This window comes from Solanum verrucosum, unplaced genomic scaffold (genome assembly GCF_900185275.1).
Source record: "Solanum verrucosum unplaced genomic scaffold, falcon-dt-bn FXZP01000147.1, whole genome shotgun sequence".
NCBI lineage: Eukaryota > Viridiplantae > Streptophyta > Magnoliopsida > Solanales > Solanaceae > Solanum > Solanum verrucosum.
The window spans coordinates 3,835,275-3,856,841 of NW_026020343.1; the positions used below are offsets into that span (position 1 = coordinate 3,835,275).

General features: G+C 36.7%; 1 protein-coding gene across 1 annotated transcript in view; it reads right to left on the reverse strand.

Moving 5' to 3' along the window:
- Positions 1-21,567, reverse strand: part of LOC125837375 (probable protein phosphatase 2C 10) — a 1,808,044-nt gene that overhangs the window by 1,270,676 nt on the left and 515,801 nt on the right. The window lies entirely within an intron of this gene.

Sequence of the window (21,567 nt, forward strand, 5' to 3'; positions counted from 1 at the left end):
ATTAATTCCGTATTATATTGATTGTTTGTAGACCAACAACAAGCGGATCAAATTCAGAAAGGGAATGATCACGTTTTTTAGGGTTTCAAGCTTGTTTCGAGGTAGGTAATGGTTGTAATTCTATGATTGTGGGATGTATGATTGTTCTTGCTTCATTATGATACTTGTATATGTATGAATGTTGCAATGTTGATCACATTTATTGTAAATGAGATAGATGAATTATCATTGCCATGAAATCATGACTTAGATGTATGATCTTGAGGATATACTTGTGTTTGTGATTGTGGTGTGTGGATGGGATCGGTTGCCACACTCCGGCATAACTAACTTGGATCGAGTGCCACGTTCCGGCATAAATATGGGATCAGTTGCCACGTTTTGGCATAAATATAGGATCGATTGCCACATTTCGGCATAGATATGGGATCGGTTTCCATGTTTCGGCATGCTATCTGTTTGGGTTTGTGTTCCATGTGAGGACCAATGATGTGATAGAAAATGTGAAACTGATCGTTGTTCGTGAATGTTGATAATATTGTATATGTTGATATATATGCATGTGATTATATTGTTGTTTTGACTTGTTTGTGTTGCACTAGTGGGATAGCCGTGTGATCCTACTAGTACACTGTGGTTGTGTACTGATACTGCACTAGCTCTTATTTTTGTTAAGTACATGACATCTTCAAGCGGCTATTGATAAACCTCGCTTAGGAGATCAGTGATCGTCACTTCAAATTCTAGGGTGAGCCAATTCTTTCGGGCAGCCATGGGATTCTCTTTCGTCTATGTCCATCATTTCTGGAGTTAGACAATTGTTTTAGTTAGTTGATTAATTTTTTAGTTTGGGGTTTTATCCCTTCTTGTTTAGACTTTGTTCATTGTTAGATGTTTTGGTACATTGACTTTAAGGTTCAAGGTTATTTCTTCCGCATTTGTTTAGTTCTTATTAGACTTTTGTTGGAGTTTATGGGAACTCCCTATTTATTTCCTTAGTATTTGACTTAAATGCCTTAGTTCTTTAGTTGCTTGGTTTGGGTTGTAGTAGTGGTTCTCCCACCGGAGTGTTAGTGTGGGTGCCAATCATGATGGTCTGGGTCGTGACAACTGTCTATCATGTGGATTCACTCGAAGATATGTCTAACTTGGGAATTCGCTTGAAGGAAGATATGTCTAACTTGTGGATTCACTTGAAAGTATCTGCTCACGCTTCAAGAGGTAATTCTTGAATTAAATTTCAGCAAATTTATGTATTCTAGCATTATTGTATATGTTCAAGCATAAACCATTTGGTTATCTATTATTCATGTAAGCAATAAGACTCTGGGATGCTTCCGTTGTGCATATAATTTTCTAACAATAGTAACATTAGAGCTTCTATTAATTGGGGTTCCCTGATGGGTATTTTTTTACATTATTTGATGACACTAGCTAAATCTTCCTGTTTGGTTGCAGTTTAAGATAAATACTTTTTAACGACATCTTATCAGAGGCAGTTCTATAGGTCCAACTAAACCCAATATTTTCAATATGAAAAACAAATAAATACGTGAAAAACAACTAAAACTATTAAAAGTTAAAAAAGAATATCTAATTGTGAACACATAATTTCGAATGTACAATGAGATTAGCATTAATCATCTTAAAGACTTAAAGGTTGAACTTATCTAGTTTAAATCTTAAATCTTAAATCTATCTATGCATAGTGTCATAATTCTGGGTTTCAATTTCTAGAAAGCAATCATGAACAAATTATACTAAGAAACTTCTAAATCCCCACAAAACACTCCATCTTTTGATTTTTCAGACAATAAAATGATAACTTTCGTATATTTTGTAGATTAATATAACTTAGAAGGATACTCGAATTTTAGAAAAGAAATATTATTCTAAAATCATACTCCACTAAACTTTCCCAAAACCTAAGGGCATATCTTGGAATACAAGATTTACTTAAAGAAATATGACAAGAAAAACTTTGAAATATTTTAGAATAAGAGAGAGTTATACATCGTTATCATATATTACACTCTTATAACGATTTACATGCACATGTTTACCTAAAGTTATATGGTTACAGACATAGATATGCATATTGATGTATACACATAGAAAGCACACAAGTTTTAAAATTAAGATAATAAATTTGAAACTTATATCACATCATAAATAAAGCAAAATAAAATTTTGTATGTATGTTTGAATGTTTTATGTTGTTAGTACATACACAATTATGCTTTATTAATAGACATAGATATGAATATTGGTGTATACACATAGAAAGCACACAAGTTTTAAAATTAAGATAATAAATTTGAAACTTATATCACATCATAAATAAAGCAAAATAAAATTTTGTATGTATGTTTGAATGTTTTATGTTGTTAGTACATACACAATTATGCTTTATTAATAGCACAAGGATGCACAAACTATCCAGTATACATAGCATAGGAAACTGGACAATATAGATCAGTAATTATATTATGAACTAAATAATGCAGTTACAATAAAAAAAGGATTCAAAATCTACATTAAATATCAATAAAAATCAAATATTTCATATATCGTCCATTAAAAATATGAGACATAAGTACTTAGTTATGTTTAGCTTTTAAAAAGTAAGAAAAATCATATAACTTACTAAATTGAAAAACTAAAAGACCATTGTTCTAAGATTGAAAACGATTTCTAATTTTGAAGTTTTCCTGAACTTTCTTGAGCTTTGCCAAAATAACATGATGTAGAAAGATCCCACCAAAATCAAGTCATTGGGCATGTAATAAATTAACTAGTTATAGTGAAGTTACAAAGGAATGCACGAATTCTCAATGTAAAATAGCAAATAATAACCACTTTCGTCTTGCAGATGGGGCAAGTGTTCTGGATCTTGTTCCACTCTTTGGGGAAATCAATATGGTATATATGGCCACAATCGTTTCTTGCAAGGTCTTCCCTATCAAAATGCTCCTTTAAGACACAAAAAAATTACAAGTAAGCAATGAACTTCATCGATTGTAATGACATGTTCCCGCCGTTATGGAAAAGCCAATAGGGAAAGAATTTGGGCTAGAAAACTTTTGAGTAGTGACTTGGAAATTTCTAGCCTAGGCCAAACTTGGACGAAATCTGGGTCAAATGAGTTCTAGGTAAATCTTGTAATGAATGGGGGGGGGGGGGGGGGGGTTAATTATGATTTTGATCACATAAGTGTGTAACGAAGACGTTAAGGAGCTTGTACGGCTTTACGAAATCAAATGCGTGCAAGTAGAACTCTCGAAACTGATCTTAGCGTGAAAAGGTAGTTTTAGAACGTCCCGAAAGGAAGGTGTGTTGTGAAATGGGAGCTTGGAACTCAAACTCCAAGCTTCTGTATCCGTGCAGGACGCTAGGGCGGGGCCGTTATGGAGGGATAAAGTCCACCGTGGCGGGCCAGTCACGAACTTAATACGGGAGAAACCCCAAAATTTATGATTTTCTGCAATACTTCATTCTTGAGAGAGAGGAGACAACCCAGGGAGATTCTTGACAGTTTTCCACGACTTGTAGTGCTAAATGTAAGGAAATTACTCCCTTAATCCATATTTTGATTCCTAGGACTTAGAATCTTGGGTAACTATCGTTGGGGGAGGGATTTGGCCTGCAATTGATGGTGGTAAATGCCCTAGTTGAATATTAGGATCTTGGGTTTCGACTTGGATTGATATTTTGATTATAATCAAGGTAAATTAGGCCTTGTTTATTGATCCTTGTGCTAATTACTTCTGGTTAGACCAAGAACAACCAGAAAGAATCCGAAAAGGGAAGGTTTAAGTGTCTTAAGAGGATTCAAGCTAGGTTTCGAGGTAGGTGATGGTTCTATTCTTTGTTTGGGTGATATTTGTCGGATAATTTCTTCTTATATGCATGTGTGTATGTGAATCGTGAAATCTGAATTAAATCTAATGAAATGAATATGTGCGAACAACTACATGCCATGAACTACTACCTGACCATGTGACTATATGTAATATTCATTATGGGGTGGTTGTGATTGTTCTTGTGCTGATTAGATCAGATGTGACGTTCTGACATGTACATTGGATCTGGTGTCACGTTCTGACACACTAACAATTCGGGTATGGGTTCCATGAGAGAACCACTTATGATTATTTATGTTCATGTCTACCTATAATTGTTATTGGGAAAATGTATGTTGCTCCTGAAATGCTAATTGAATAATGTTTTATGTATATGTGTGTTTACTGTGTTGTAATTTGCTGGTTGTATTTCTCTTACTGGAGTAGTCGTGTGATCCTACTAGTACACTGTGGTTGTGTACTGATACCGGACTTGCTCATTCTTTGTTGGGTAGAGGGCATCTTCAGGCGGCTACTGATAGACCTCAGTTAGGAGCCTAAGTCAGCTATGGTCATGTCTTTCATTTGGGATAGGAAACTGGTGGGGTAGGGGTGTTTGGCATATTTTACTCATATTCAGGATGTAGATGTTGAGTCTCCCTCTATTGAGTCTATTCCAATAGTGTCTAAATTTAAGGAAGTTTTTCCTACCAATTTCCCTGGTATGCTTCTAGATAGAGATATAGATTTCTGCATTGACTTAGAACCGGGCACTCGCCCCATTTCCATCCCTCCTTATCGCATGGCTCCGGTGGTATTGAGAAAGCTTAAGGCTCAAATCCAGGAGCTTCGTGATAAAGGTTTCATCCATCCTAGTTCTTCTCTATGGAGTCCTCATGTCTTGTTTGTTAAGAAGAAGGATGGTAGTATGAGGATGTGAATAGACTATCAACAGTTGAATAGGGTCACTATGTGGAATAAGTATCTATTTCCTAGAAGAGATTATCTATTTGACCAGTTGTCGGGTGCATCGATTTTCACTATAATTGACCTAAATCCTAGTAACCATCAACAGAAAATTAGGCTTGATGGTGTACCAAAAACGGCATTTAGGACATGCTATGGGCACTATGAGTTTTTAGATATGTCGTTTGGGTTGACCAATTCACCTATAACCTTCATGAGTTTGATGAATTGTGTGTTCAAACCATTCTTGGATACTTTTGTTATAGTCTTTATTGATAACATTTTGGTTTGTTCTAAGAGCAAGGAAGAGCATGCCGACCATATTTGTATAGTTTTGGGGGTCCTTGGAAAACAAAAATTATATGCCAAATTTTCAAAGTGTGATTTTTGGTTGGATTCTGTTGCCTTTTTCAGGAATATGGTTTCAAGGGAAGGGGTAATGGTAGATCCCTAAAAGATCGAAGCAATCAAGAACTGGGTTCGACCTAGCTCTGTGACTGAAGTTAGGAATTTCGTAGGGCTCGCCAGCTACTTTCGACGGTTTGTGAAATTTTTTTCTTCTATCGCCACACATTTAACAAGCCTGACCCAAAAGGAAGTGCCTTTCCATTGGAATGACAAATGTGAAGAGAGCTTCCAAAAGCTCAAGACTATTCTGACCGTAACACCCATTCTGACGCTACCGCTGGAAGGTAAAGATTTCATTATCTATTGTGATGCTTCACATTCAGGTTTGGATGTTGTGTTGATGAAGGATAAGAATGTCATAGCCTATGCATCGCGGCAACTGAAGGTGCACGAGAGAAACTATTCGACACGTGATTTGGAGTTGGTAGTGGTAGTGTTTTCCCTTAAGATTTAGTGGCATTACCTTTATGGTTTCAAGTGTGAGGTGCTTACAGATCATCGTAGTATACACTGTGTATTCACTCAGAAGGACCTAAATCTTAGACAGCAACGGTGGATGGAGTTACTCAAGGACTATGATGTTACCATCCAGTATCATCTGGGTAAGGCTAACGTGATGGCAAAGGCATTAAGCCAGAAGGCGATGAGAATGCGTAGTCTAGTATGCTTGGGTGTGTCCAACAGACATTTGGCCAAGGAAATTCAAACCTTTGAGTCTAAGTTCATGTAGTTGGGCATCTCAAAGGAAGTTGGGTGTTAGTCAACATAGAGGTTAGGCCCACATTCATTTAGGAGATCAAGGCCAAAAAGTTTGAGGATGATAATTTGAATGAGCTCAGAAAGAAGACAGTATCTGGCAAGACATAATATGTGACTCTTGACGCGGGTGGTGTGCTCAGTTTTAAAGGATGAATTAGTGTTCCCTGAGTGGATGACTTGATTTAATAGATGTTGACAGAATCCCACGGTTCGCGGTATTTTATTCATCCTGGTGTGACCAAGATGTACCGAGACTTGAAGCGACTTTATTAGTGGCCTAGCATGAAGAAAGACATAGTTGAGTTTGTGGCTAAGTGCCAAAATTGTCAGCAGATAAAGTATGAGCACTAAAGGCCTATAGGTTTGCTTCATTAAATGCCAATACCTAAATGGAAGTGCCAAAGGATAGCTATGGATTTTGTGGTTGGTCTCTCTAAGACCTTGGGGAAGTTTGATTCCATTTGGGTAGTGGTTGACTAATTGACTAAGTCAACCCATTTTATTCTAGTCAGAGTACACTATAATGCTTAGTAGGTTGCTAAGGTTTATGTGAAAGAGATAGTGATGCTGCATGGGTTTCCCCTTTCCATCATCTCGGACCGTGGTACGCAGTTCACATCAAAGTTTTGAGGGAAATTTCATGAGGAGTTGGGAATTAAACTCACTTTTAGCACAACCTTCCATCCACAGACGGATGGGCAGTCAGAGAGAACTATTGAAGCATTAGAGGACATGTTGAAGGCATGTGTGATCGACTTTGGAGGGCATTGGGATAAGTTTCTACCTTTGTGTAAGTTCTCCTATAATAACAGTTATCACTCCAACATTGACATGGCACCTTCGAGGAACTTTATGGGAGGGATGTGGTTTGAGGCTGGAGATGTGAAACCTTTAGTGGCTGACTTGGTGAAAGATGCTCAGGATAAGGTAAGAAACATTCAAGCTAAGCTTCTAGCAGCCTAGAATCAACAGAAAAAGGATGCGGACAGTAAGGTAAGGGACATGAAATTTCACGCTGGTGATCAACAAGTTCTTCTAAAAGTATCATCCATTAAAGGGGTGATGAGATTCGACAAGAAGGGAAAACTTAGTCCTCCATACATCGGGCCATTTAAGATTCTTAACTGTGTAGGGCCAATGGCTTATAAGTTTTCTTTACCGCCGCCCTAGCCTATCTGGGGTCCTTCCAGTGTTTCATGTGTCCATGTTGAAGAAGTATCATGGTGAAACGGATTACATCATAAAGTGAGACTCAGTTCTGTTAGACAAAGACCTTCAGTATGAGGAGGAACCAGTTCCAATTCTAGATCGCAATGTCCGAAAGCTGAGGACCAAGGAGATAATATATGTTAAAATTCAATAAAAGGATCGTTTAGTTAAGGAAGCTACTTGGGAAACCGAGAAGGACATGCGAGACAAGTATCCCTAGTTATTCAACGATTTAGGTACAACTCTACTCTACCTTAGCCATTTTTTCCTAATTTATCACTCAGGGTTGGGTGATGGGTAAATTAGTATCTATTGTAACGACTTGTTCCCGTCGTTATGGAAAAGCCAATGGGGAAATAATATTTGTCCTTAAAACATTTGAATACTGACTTGGAAAATTCTAGCCTAGGCCAGACATGGACGAAATCTGAGTCGGGTGAGGTCTATGGAAATTTGGTAATGAATGGGTGTTTAATTATAAATTTTATCACATGAGTGGATAGCCAAGACGTTAAGGATCTTGTACAGCTTTACAGAATCGAATTCGGGCAAGTAGAACCCCCGAAACTAATATTTGCTTGAAAGGGTAGTTTTAGAACGTCTCGGGTAGAAGGTGTGTTGTAAATTGGGATTTTTAAACTCAAACTCTAAGATTTTGTCTCCGTGCAAGTCGTCAGGGCGGGATTAATCCCATCTGGGCAGGGCCGCTGTCGTGGGATGGGGTCTGCCGTGGTGGGCCAGTCGCAACTTAAGTCAGGAAAACCCCAAAATAATTATTTTCTGCAAATCATTGCTCTTGAGAGCTAGGAGACGACCCAGGGCAATTCTTGAAAGTTTTCCACGACTTCTAGTGCTAACAGTAAGGAAATTACTCCCTTAATCCATATTTTGATTCCTAGGACTTAGAATCTTGGTTAACTATCATTGGGGAAGGGTTTTGGCCTAAATTTGATGGTGGGAAAAGCCCTAGTTCAATATTAAGATCTTGGGTTTGGCCTTGCATTGATAGTTTGATTATAATCCAGGTAAACCAGGCCTTGTTTATTGATCCTTATGCTAATTACTTGTGTTTAAACCAAGAACAAGCAGAAATAATCTGGAAGGGAAGGTTCAAGTGTCTTAGGAGGATCAAGCTTGGTTTCGAGGTAGGTGATGGTTCGATTCCCTGTTTGTGTTATATATGCCGAATAATTGTTTCTTATATTCATGTGTGTATGTGAATCGTGAAATGTGAATCGAATCTAATGAAATGTTTATGTGCGAACAACTACATGCCATGAACTGCTGCTGGACCATGTGACTATATGTATTATTCATTATGGGGTGGTTGTACTGTGCTTGTGCTGATTGGATTAGGTGTCACGCTCCGACACATATATTCGATCGGGTGTAACGTTTCGACATATATTTTGGACTGGGTGTCACGTTTCGACACATACATAGGATCGGGTGTCACGTTTCGATCCACTAACAATTTGGGTATGGGTTCCATGAGAGAACCACATGTGATTATTATGTTCATGTCTACCTTTAATTGATATTGGGAAATTTTATGTTGCTCCTGAAATTCTAATTGAACTATGTATTATGTATGTGTGTGTTTACTATGTTGTAATTTCCTAGTTGTATTTCCCTTACTGGAGTAGTTGCGTGATCCTACCAGTACACTGTTGTTGTGTATTGATACTGCACTTGCTCGTTCTTTGTGGAGTAGAGGGCATCTTCAGGTGGCTACTGATAGACCTCAGTTAGGAGATCACTAATCGAGACTGAATTCAAGGGTGAGACAGTTCTTTCAGGCTGTCATGGGTCCTCTATTGTTTAGTCCATTCTTTTCAGACTCAGACTCTATATTTAGATTTATTCGTATATTTAGTTCTGGGGTCGTACCCCCTTTCCTTAGACTTGTTGATTGGTAGAGTTTTGGTACAATGACTTTCATGTTCTAGGGGTTGACTTCCACAATAGTTGTTTAAATTGTTTATTTAAAACCTTTGGAATTTATGGGAACTCCATTTCTATCCATCATTTAAACTTTCTTCCGTATCTTTAAATTTTTAGTTTTTCGTTAAGTTGCTTAGTTGGGTTGTCATAATGGTTCTCGCACTGGAGAGTTAGAGTGGGTGCCAATCACAGTGAGATGGGTTTTGACAATGATAATTGTTGTGAACTTATTATTTATAATAATTAGTCACTAGCTTTGCTTATATTGAAGTCTTTTCCCAAGAACTTGGACACCCTTGATTTCTTATATTTCTTAAAATCGTTATCACATGTCACTTCTATAATATCCGGGGAAGGTTGAGTCTCAATATTCTTGCATTAATGCATCCCTCTTAAGGAAATCTTTAATATCACATCCAAAGAATGGTTTTCTGGAATTTTTTACTACAACCAACTTTTTCAATGAATGAACATTTGGTTGCTTGTATTATAAATTTATGATCCACTATTCGATAAAACAGTTCCCCAAATGGGATCGTCATCATAATGTACATCATCTGTCTTGAACATTTTATTTGTAGAACCATCCAAATCTTTCTTACTTACGTTCCTCATCTTGAAGAATCTTCAGCATCTGCACTATGCTGAGACATAGTGCACTCTAGATCTTGTCTGACTCGCTCTCTCTTCTTACCTATACCTTTTCCATCAGTCCCTTCATTAGCACTGCTTCTGCTGAAGTCTTTTCCCATGGAATTGGAAACCTTTGCCTTCTTTTCTTTAATACGATTGTTATCAAATGTCTCTTCTATAATATCTTGGGGGGGGAGGAGGGAGGTTGTTTTTTAGGATTCTGGCATTCACTCCATTTCCTCCTAATTAAGGGTGTCTTTAATATCACATCCAAAGAATAACTTTCTGGATTTTTTTGCTAAAGTCAAATTATTCAATGAATCAACATTTGGCTGCTTGTGTTTGTATTTATCTCTTACCTTCTCTAATCTAGTGCCTGGAAATCTTACCTTGTTATCACTACCAAGTAATCTATCCAAGCATTCTTTGATTTTCTTGGAGTCTTTTATTTTTTCAATCTTGAGTTCCTTCACCTTCAACATATTCTTTCTTAAGATAATTCCAAATTTCTTTTGGTGATGGGATAAATATAATTCTCTTTAAAATAGTTGTTGAGATAACAACAAACAAAGTTGCTTTCATCGACATTGACTTCATATATTTTCTTTTCCTTGTGACTCATGATTGGCGCAATGGTTGGATTATTTTGTAACGTATTAATTTCATAATCCTCTTCAACGTCTTCCTTCCTAAAGATCAAGGGTCTCACAGTAATTTTTCGTTCTCACAAAACATAATTGTAATTTTCATTACTAAAAACAACATGAGTCGTTCATGAAAAACAATTTTTGAAATCCATCTCTTCACTCAAAGGTCCCTTCAGAAAAATAGCCCTAAATCCCACCTATCAGTTTTTGAAAGAAAATAAATGCAGGAAAATAACAATGGAACAAAAGTTGAAGGATAAATTATGTATTTCACAATAGAACTTTATATTATTGATGACTATCAAAAGACATGTATTTAAAGACTAAAAACCAAACTGAAATAGGAATCAACTCCTAAATACTAGGTGTATAACTTAATAGAATTATTGCAATAGGAATATCTATAGTTCTAAATCAAAGATTCAACATATATACAAAAGATTCCAGGGCCTTCAATCTTGAACCTCACATGTAAAGCTCTTAAGCTTCTACATTATTTTCTTGAAGCCACATCGAGGAAGCTTAAAGAGTATTCGTATCAGCTCTGTGATGCTTTTGAGTAAACTCAAGACGAACAGGACATCTAAAGTTAGGATATAGTTGTGGGTTGTTGTAGTCTACCAATTCAGTTGGTGGACTCACCACCTTATCTTTGTTTGAACAAAGAAACAAAGCAAGTGATTTTCTAGGAGTCTTGTTGTTAACCACTGCTCTATGCAAGATACTTTTGTATCTACCATTCGATAGGGTCTGCAAAAGGACAAACACCAAATATGCTATATTCAACTTGTAAGTCTCAGAACTCATGATGTATATCATTGACCTTCATGTGGAAAGATCTTATAATGTTTTTCACCAAAACAATGTATTATTTGTTCAATTTATTAAGTTTATATTATTTGTATGTATTACATAATACATTAGCTTATTATATAGTACTAGTTTGTAAATTTTCTTACCATAAATGTGTCGCATATGTTAACCACAAAAGCATTAAAATTTGGACGACTGGAGTACCATTCATTGTCCACAAAAACTTGAAGTCCTGAATTGAGGCATAATAAATTAAATATTGGATTCAATAATTAGGATACATAATTTAATAAGATACAATGTTTTGATGTATTCATTGTACTTTATGTTTCATAAATTATTATTTTTATGTAAATTAAATAAATATGATACATAAATTATTAGGATAAAATAATTTTGATGTAATAAATATTAACATTTCCTGAATCTCAAAAGAATCTTTAAATTAATAAATCTTAATTTATCTATTAAAATATACATCTAAATATTAATAATACTTTGTAGTCTCACCTATATAAATTTAGTGAGTTTTACTAGAGTTTTATTTTAAAAATAAAAGTTATTTGTAGCTAGATAAGGAAATCTATCTAAGGAAAATCAGTCGGAAAAATTCTTTAAATATCTCTACCTATGATTATGTTGTATTATGTGTACAAATGTTACATTCTGTAACAAAATTATACCCCAATTTTAAGAATTATTAAGCCATTCTTAGCAAACTGTTTGGACCCATTTTTGATATTTCAAAACTTTTTAATGAAAAAATTTCAAACTCTGATTTGAAATCTATGGTCAGACATATCCATAAAAAAAATTTCTTTTTTGAAATTTTCATCAAAATATATGAAAACTCTCCGGCCACAAAATTAAGCACTATTAAGCCCTTCTCAACAAACTGTTCGGACTCATTTTTTATACTTGAGAACTTTTTAAAGAAAGTTTTTCAAAATCTATGGTCAAACATATCTTTGAAGGTATTTTCTTTTTTAAAATCTGATTCAAACAACATATGAACTTCTATCTAAATTTTAAGCATACTAAAGCTTGAAGGGCAATCAGGTACAAGAGGGAAAGATTCGTCTGTTGTTTCATCGGAAGACGATGAAGAATGGGAAATTGTTGGCCCAAAGAAAAAGTATGCAGTCACAAGAACTCAAGACTTCGTTCCTTCAAACTTGAGTGCCATTATTGGGGGGAAGTTGAAGAGCCTTGTAAAAGTGAGAGGGAACAAAGCCTCTGTGATAGTTCAATCATTTTTGGTATTCAATCTTGATATTTCACACAAAGTTGTTCATAACATTCAAGATGCTCTGCACTTATTTTATGCCCCTTAGACACTCGAGGGATATAGAACTACCGTAGGAATGGTTGGAGTGGCTACTGCTAGGAAATCCATCAGTATACAGACACTTCCTAAGATGATGATTTTACACCTGAAGCGGTTTCGTTATGGACGCTATGGAAGTACAAAATTGCATAAACCTGTGCAATTTTGTACTTCCATAGCTTCCATAACGAAACCGCTTCAGGTGTAAAATCATCATCTTACGAAGTGTCTGTATACTAATGGATTTCCTAGCAGTAGTCACTCCAACCATTCCTACGGTAGTTCTATATCCCTCGAGTGTCTCAGGGGTAGAAAATAGGCGGAGAGCATCTTGAATGTTATGAACAGCTTCGGGTGAAATATCAAGATGGAATACCAAAAATGGTTAAACTATCGCAGAGGCTTTGTTCCCTCTCACTTTTACAAGGCTCTTCAACTGTCCTCCAACAATGGCACTCAAGTTTAAAGGAATGAAGTACGGAGTTCTTGTTACTGCAGACTTGCTGTTTGGGCGATGTAACATCCGACAATTTGAAAGAGCTATGAAGAAGCTTAGAATTGGAAATAGTAATTTTTGGAAATAATTAAAAATCTGAAAATTTAGCGAAGTATGGAAAAAAAATGAGTTTTTGGTCAACTTTGAGCAAAGCTAGTGGAATGATCTTTCCAATTCCGCCAAGTTTACGCGATTCCGAGTTCGTATGAGTGAGTTATGCCCTTTGGAAGTTGGGCTGTTGGTAGGGCAGTTTAGTCCGAAATTGTAAGGGTATTGTGGTCTTTTCCCTAACCATTTCTTTTGGATATATTAAGGGTCTAGAGTGATTTTAAATCAGTTTTCCCTTTTAAAAAGTGAGAGTTAGGGTTCTTGAGAGAAGAGGAGAGAAGAGGAGAAAAGAGAAGAAGAAGCAAGGATTTGTCAAGATTGTCGTGGTTTTCATCGGGGGTGATCCCTATTAAGGTATGTGAGATCATAGTGTTGGGTTGGTTCATTCCCCCACACGCCAAACTCATTTTAATTTTGAGAAAAAAAGATTGGTTGTGTTTATTGAAGTTTGTGGTTGTGTTTGTTGAAGTTGTGGTTGTGTTGTTGAAGTTTCTTGTTGGTTTGGTGTATATTTCCGGTTGTGATTTCGAGTTGAATCTATTGTATAGTAAGGGTATTTATGATTCTAAGTGTTTGGGGCTAGAAACTTTGAATTTAAGGTGGTTTAGAGTTGGAAAAATGAAGGAGAAAAGTTGGATTTTTGGGGGAAAAGGCTGGGGCGTCGCGCCAGCCAGTGCGCCCCAACAGGGGTTCTGAAGTTTCCCCCTTGGGGCGGCGCGCCTAGAAGAGCCCCCACCAGGCCCCTCTGAAGTCTGAAGGCTGGCGCCCCGCGCCTCTCAGAGCGCCAAGGACGCCAAGTCTTCCCATTCCTTCCCCACTTTTTCATACATGTTCCTTGGTAATGTACTTATGTTTTATAGTTGTTTTCAACACTCTAAGGTACATCTAAACATCCCAAACTCATCCATAAACATGAGACACTACAACATTTTAGGCCTACGGCCACACTAAATCGTGACAACGCTTGTAAAGTGTTGCCTAAAATATTTTTGGGAACACTTTTAAAGCGTAGCCCAAGTTTTTAACTTTTGGCTATGCTAATATTGGCAACACTTGTAAAGCGTACTCTTTAATAGTATATGCTACACTTTATTAGCGTTGTTACAGTATGAGATAATTGGCAACAACTATTTACATATATGGCCACACTTTTAAAGTGTCCTATTTTTATTATTGTAAAAACAACACATTACAAGTGTGGCCTTAAAATTTTCACTAAAATATTATATTCCCTCCAACATTTTTAACTCTCCCTCCCATTTTTATTGGCCAAAAAAAATAATTAATAAAACATTAAAAATTCATAACACTTTTCTATCTGAAGTCCAAGAACACATTTTTTTCTTTATCCAAAAACGCTTTTCTCTGGAAGAGCTAAAGTCGAAGAACTGAAGAGCGGAAGCTGAAGAGCGGAACTAAAGATTTCTCTGATTCTCTTCTCCCTGAACTGAAGAGCTGAATTGAAGAGTTGAACGGAAGATCTGTGAGCTGAGCTGAGCTGAAGATTTCGTCAAGCGTAAGTACCTATTCCTTCTTATTCTCATTATTTTTGTCAATATGTTAGAGGATGATGGCAGAATCACAGTGTATTTGTGTACAGATCCCAGCTTGAGCTAAAAAAACTGCCCTTTTAAGTTTGGTATAGTTTTGCCATAAGATTTTGCCACTGCCACAAATTTCACAGTGTATTTGTGTACACATTTTTCTGTTCAATGCTCTTAGTTGTTCAAGAAAAGAAGGGGGTGGGAGGTTCTTTTTAACTATAGATACTAATAACATCGACCGGTGTTACCACTTTTAAATCTTTTTAGCATGAGGGTATGGGTGGGTTGGGTTGGGTTTGGGAGATTTACTTTGCAGATTAGTGAATGAGGTCCTTTGCAGGTCAGTTTGAGTGCTTTTGCTTTCTTGTTTTCGGAGCCTGTTCAGTACAATCAGACTCAAGTGGACAACATTACTGAATTAGAGCGAAGGTGATTTTCAACAACTCTGTTATTTTGTTTATTTGCCCTTGTATTGCTGAATTATAAGGATTCTTTATGAAATGAGCTTAAATGAAAATTGGGTATTGATATAGTTGAACCCCGACTTGTTTGACACTGAGTTGTAGTTGTTGTTGTTGCTCTTGTATTGCTGAAATTAGAGGGGAAGTGACTTGTGTGCTGTGGGCTTCGAGAAATTCTAGTATTGGAATGGACCCGAATATGGAGAAATGGTTGTGAAAGATTCAGACACTAACTATTTTGGAGGGGAAGCTTAGTTGATTGATGATCATTTTACGTTATTGTTGCTCTAAACATGGAGTTGTGCTATAGGGCTTAAGAGTATTTTTTATGGTATCAGGTCATTATAGGGTAAAAAAGGAATCTACATATTAGTAGTGTCAAATGAACGGGATGATCACTTTTGAGGTAAGGATTAGCTATTTTAACTGTTTGTATGCCATGGTTGCTACTGTTACATCCATTTTATTGAAGTCTTTCCTGGCATAATAAATAAAACATTGAATTCAATAAATAGGATACATATTTTAATAAGATACAATGTTTTGATGTATTCATTGTACTTTATGTATCATAAAGTATTATTTTTATGTAAATTCCATAAATATGATACATAAATTATTAGGATAAAATAATTTTGATGTAATAAAAATTAACATTTCCTGAATCTCAAAACTCTTTAAATTAATAAATATTAATTTATCTATTAAATTATACATCTACAAATTACTAATATTTTGTTGTCTCACCTTATAAATTAGTGAGTTTTACTATAGTTTTGTTTTAAGAATAAAAGTTATTTGTAGCTGTATAAGGAAATCTATCTAAGGAAAATCAGTTGGAAAAAATATTTAAATATCTCTACCTTTGATTATGCTATATTATGTGTAGATATGTTACATTATGTAACAAAATTATACTTTTGAAATCTATATATACCCACATTCACCCGGTGATTGTATATCGCATTGCCGCATCGTCAAGTTCAATTGAGACCTTCTCTCTCAACTTTGATTTTCGTCACCCTTTTTCAGCTCAGCGTGACTTTGGTAGGAAATTCATATCTCATTGTAGGGTTATTGAAATCGTGATCCGTTTAATTTTCCAGAAATTAGACTCATAGAGCTACAATATATCCAAAAATCACGATCAGACGACTCTCGGATTTACTCAGGTGATTTTTTGAACTCAGCCTAAAATTCTGATACACTGAACGCATCAGCTTTGTGCGACTTCGCGGAAAAATTCATATCTGGACGTAGGAATAACGAAATCACAAGCGGTTTACGGTGTTGGAAAGTAAATTCATAGGGCTACATCATATACAAAAACCACGATTAGATTGCATCTGTGTTGATTCAGTTTTCTATTTGAAATCAGCCTTTCACCAACCGCAAAAGTTTGAGGCTACCACCTTTATTTTGGACATGTTCATACGAAACTGAACGTTTTCTTTTGTTTAATTTTTTTCGCAGATATTTGATAGAGAAATACGACTCCGATCCTGCAACATGATGCACTTCCGCGACCGAGATTCGCCGCATCCTCTTCTTGAAATAGTGGGCGACGACCAACAAAATCCGAATGCCAAATTTCTACTTTTGGAAGTTCAACCTCCTGCTATCGGCGTCTTCTCCCTTGTTAGTGGAGCATATGATGAATCTCTTCTCCTTAAAGAATGGTCAAAAATGGATACCAAAGATGTTATGAGAAACTTCTCGAGCAAGGCTACTAGCATGAATGTTCCTTTACTAAAATCCGCAATTCATCATGACGTAGCATCTTCTAAATCTTCTCATTCTGATGGAAGTTTCAACAATTGGCGTGTTCCTTCTTCTAACTTTGGCAATGTTTGCTACACACCTGGCTACTGGGAATGGGTAGAGGACGTGCTGCCTTGCCTCAAGGAGATTTTGGAGCTCATCAAGGTCTATGACGCTGTATATACTTCTTTGTTCACGTACAACTATGACGACAATGTACTCCATGCTTTTTGTGAACTTTGGCGCCCATCTACCAATACGCTTTCTACTTTCATTGGAGAGATGTCCATATCACTTTGGGACTTACAATCCATTGGAGGTCTCCCCGTACATGGGAACTTTTATGACCAAGTTGTTCCCTCGGCGAAAGAATTGACACAAACAGATACACAAAAAGAATTGCTTCTTCCCCAGAATTGTCAATATTTGTTTTTGGCCTTCTACAAATTAGCGAAAGATGATCTCCAGGAGGTGTCCGTCCATGATTGGGTGAAGTTTTGGTTTAGAGGACCTAATAGATATGCAGAGCCTCCGCAAAAGGTGTCAAAGGTACGAGCCACAAAACCAAGATTAAATCACAATTCTTCTGGACATATTGATTCGAACTTCCTACCGCGGACTGATGAGGAGAATGCCCCCTTTGTCGAGTTAGATGTGGAAGAATCACTTAGAGATGAGACTAACTTGGCAGCCTTTTTTGCTTGTTGGCATTGCAAATTTGTTCTTCTGAATAAGAAAGTCAACCATGTGCGCGCTAGTATTTTTAAAGTTGCGAGCTTGATGGCTCATGGAAAGAAATTCTCCTTAGCAGTCCCAGTTCTTGCAAGCATATATCGCGGCCTGAAAGAAATCTCTAGTTCTTCAAACTTGAGTGTGGCAAATATAAGTTTCCCCATACATTATGTATATGGTTGGCTTGGGGAATACTTTGGGACTCATCATCGTGCCAGTCGTTCACATCGATCGATACGTTTTTGTAAAATTTCTGGCGAGAAGATGGCCAAGTGTTTTAATTTTACTGACGCCCAAAAGTTATTTCAACAGGATGATGCCCGTCGCCTCCATCATTTAGCAATGCTGCAAGGGAGGGATTTGCACCTTACTGATAATGGCAAGCTTTCAAATTCGTGGAACGAATATATCATAAGCCTTTGTTCAGGCTATGTAACCCTTAGGCATGATTCAAATTTCATCGTGGAGTCCTATAGCCCTATTAGATTTAGTCGACAATTCGGTTTTTGTCAAGATGTTCCCAGAGATCTTGTGGAGCGTCCTTACGATGGTATACTATTAACATTGGTGCAACTTTGGAATTCCTCTTTTCGACTTAATACTTTTTCTAAAGTCATGATTCCAATGTGCCCATTAGAGGGTGCTCCTTTAATGACCCGCGAGTATGTAGACTGGTGGCCATCCCAAAGGATGAATACTTCACAAGGAAACCTCCGCATCATTTTGAAGAAGACGAAGCAAGACTCTACATCCACTTCATCTAAAGGGGCTTCTGATCAATCAAAGGAAAAGTCACATCCTTCTTCCAAATCTCAAGTGAAGTCAAATGATACTCTGCAAGTCGCTAAGACCTCATCCAAGTCTAAAACCTCGAAAGATGGGGATGTGCCTGCGAAATCAAAATTGAGGCGTCTCACATTAGCCTCAAAGTCGACTTCACCTGCTCCCGAAGTTGGCCATAGTTCTTCTGGAACAAATGAACTTCATGTATTATCAGACAATGGTAATGACCAAACGTCAAACCTTGAGACGCCTTGTGATGAAATTTCTCATATGTACGCTTCACCGGATGGTGTTAGACGACCCAATGCATCTCCTAGTCCAACGGATCGTCACTGGAATTGTCCAAAAAGAAAGGCACAAGAACTAGATGATATTTGTGTGGTATTGATATTTTAGATACAATTGTCATTGATGATAATGACTTTGTTGATGAGGATTCGAATTCGGCATCGTTGTTTGAATTGGCAAAACAATTAAGGCCCCCTCATCTTTTTTTTCAAAGTTTTGAATTTGATCATCTTTTTGTTCTTACTTCTTTTTTTTTAGTTGGACCTTCAAGAACTAAATGGTGGCGACCTTAACAATGGCGTGGTTGCAGATTTCACAGTAGATCTTAATTGTCTTGATACGACTGCAAAAGATTTTCATTCTTCCATTAATGACGTGATGCCTTCATTGGAAGTAGTTCCACCAAGAAAGTCATCTTCTAATGACGTGATTCCTTCATTGGAAGTAGCTCCACCAAGAAAGTCACCAAGTAGGCCATTGCGACCTGGTGCTCCTACTTTTGAGCCGCAAGAAACAATTTACCGCGCCAAATTAACCTTTGTTTCTGAGATGTGGGGCACATTGTGTGGATGGATTACACAATTTTCCTTAGGTTCTTCAGATGGCTTTACAGAATTGGAGTCAAGTATCGCTTCAACTCTTGAGGAGATTAGAAAGGTAAACATTATTGATGTTTCTTCTTTGGAGGATCATGTCGAGAATTTCTTCAAGTCGTACACAGAGTATGATACTTTAAGATCATCAAAGATGACTAAAGAATCACATGAAAAGGCTCTCTCTGATGCACAACGTCGTCTCGATGGTGCAAAGATGGCACATGAAAAGTTGTATGGATCCATGGAGAAACTTCAAGCAACTCTAGCAGATGTGGAGAAAGACTTAAAATCCTTGACTTACAAGAAAAAGAAAGTGACCGCGCTCATTAACAAATAGCAAGAGAAGCTGTCCAAAAGTCAAGAGAATGTCACCATTACGGAGGGCGAGATTTATACCATTGAGGCAAATAATGTGATGTCTAACGATGAAGTTGAGAGACTAGCCAAGCTAGAAGGGGCAATTGAGAAAAGTCGCCAAGAAATCATAAGCTTCAAACTTTTTCCATAGTTAGATTTTTTTATTTATTTGCTTAGGATTTTCTAATTCGCTCATTATGGTGTAGTGGTTCTTTTTTTGAATCAATAAAATAGCGACTTATATTTCAATAAGAATTTTCTCCTCTTGAATTTTGATTGTTTCTTTCCACGAGCCCCTTTTCCTTATTAAAAAAAAGACTCCATAAGCTAGCGTTTATATGAGGATAGCAACAAAACGTTAACTTTTCAGCTTTCTTCAGCTTTGTGCACATGAGGTAGAAAATTCATAACGTAGGGTAGGAGCACCGGAATAATGAGCTTCTTTTTTTATTGGAAAGATAACTTCGAGATCCTCAATCTATATAAAAATCACGTCCATAGGATTTACGGATTAATACAGATTTGTCTCCAAATTCAGCTCGAAATCCGCGTGCTTGAATTTTCAGCTTTCTTCAGCTTTGCGCACATGAGGAAGAAAATTCATAACGTGGAGTAGAAGCGCTGGAATAATGAGCTTCTTTTTTCGTTGGAAAGACAACTTCGAGAGCTTCAATCCATATAAAAATCACATCTATAGGATTTACAGATTAATACAAATTTTTCTTCAAAGTCAGCTCAAAATCTGGGTACTTGAATTTTCAGCTTTGCGCACATGTGGAAGAAAATTCATAACGTGGAGTAGGAAAGCCGGAATAATGAGCTTCCTTTTTTTGTTGGAAAGACGACTTCGAGATATTCAATCCATATAAAAATCACGTCTATAGGATTTACGAATTAATACAGATTTGTCTTCAAAGTCAGCTCGAAATCCGCGTGCTTGAATTTTTAGCTTTCTTCAGCTTTGCGCACATGAGGAAGAAAATTCATAACGTGGAGTAGAAGCGCTGGAATAATGAGATTCTTTTCTTTTGTTGGAAAGACGACTTCAAGAGCTTCAATCCATTTAAAAATCACGTCTATAGGATTTACGGATTAATACAGATTTTTCTTCAAAGTCAGCTCAAAATCTGGGTACTTGAATTTTCAGCATTCTTCACCTTTGCGCACATGTGGAAGAAAATTCATAACGTGGAGTAGGTGAGCTGGAATAATGAGCTTCCTATTTTGTTGGAAAGAAGACTTCAAGATCTTCAATCCATATAAAAATCACGTCTATAGGATTTACGGATTAATACAGATTTGTCTTCAAAGTCAGCTCGAAATCCGCGTGCTTGAATTTTCAGCTTTCTTCAGCTTTGCGCACATGAGGAAGAAAATTCATAATGTGGAGTAGAAGCGCTGGAATAATGAGCTTCTTTTTTTGGTGGAAAGACAACTTCGAGAGCTTCAATCCATATAAAAATCACGTCTATAGGATTTACGGATTAATACAGATTTGTCTTCAAAGTCAGCTCAAAATCTGGGTGCTTGAATCTTCATTTGAAAGAATTAGCATGAAATTCACATGGTTTTTTTTTTTTAATTCTTAATGACTGAACCTAGAGTGATAATACTCTAAGCTGCCTACGTACCTCAGTGAAGAGGATCAAGTCATTACGTAGTTTAGAGAGTGAATTTTTATTTTTTTTTATTTTTTGTGTCCTAACTTTTGCCTAGGTCGCCTCTTTCGAGATTTTCAACCTAGCAGACATTTTTTTTTTTTTGGAGCCGTACATAGTTTATACTCTTGCAGGCCAGTAGTATGACGCCGCTTCAAGGATAGTACTTCTTCAAGAAATTTCCATTGATGGGACCAATCTGCAAGCCGTCTGCATCCACAATTGTGTAAGCTCC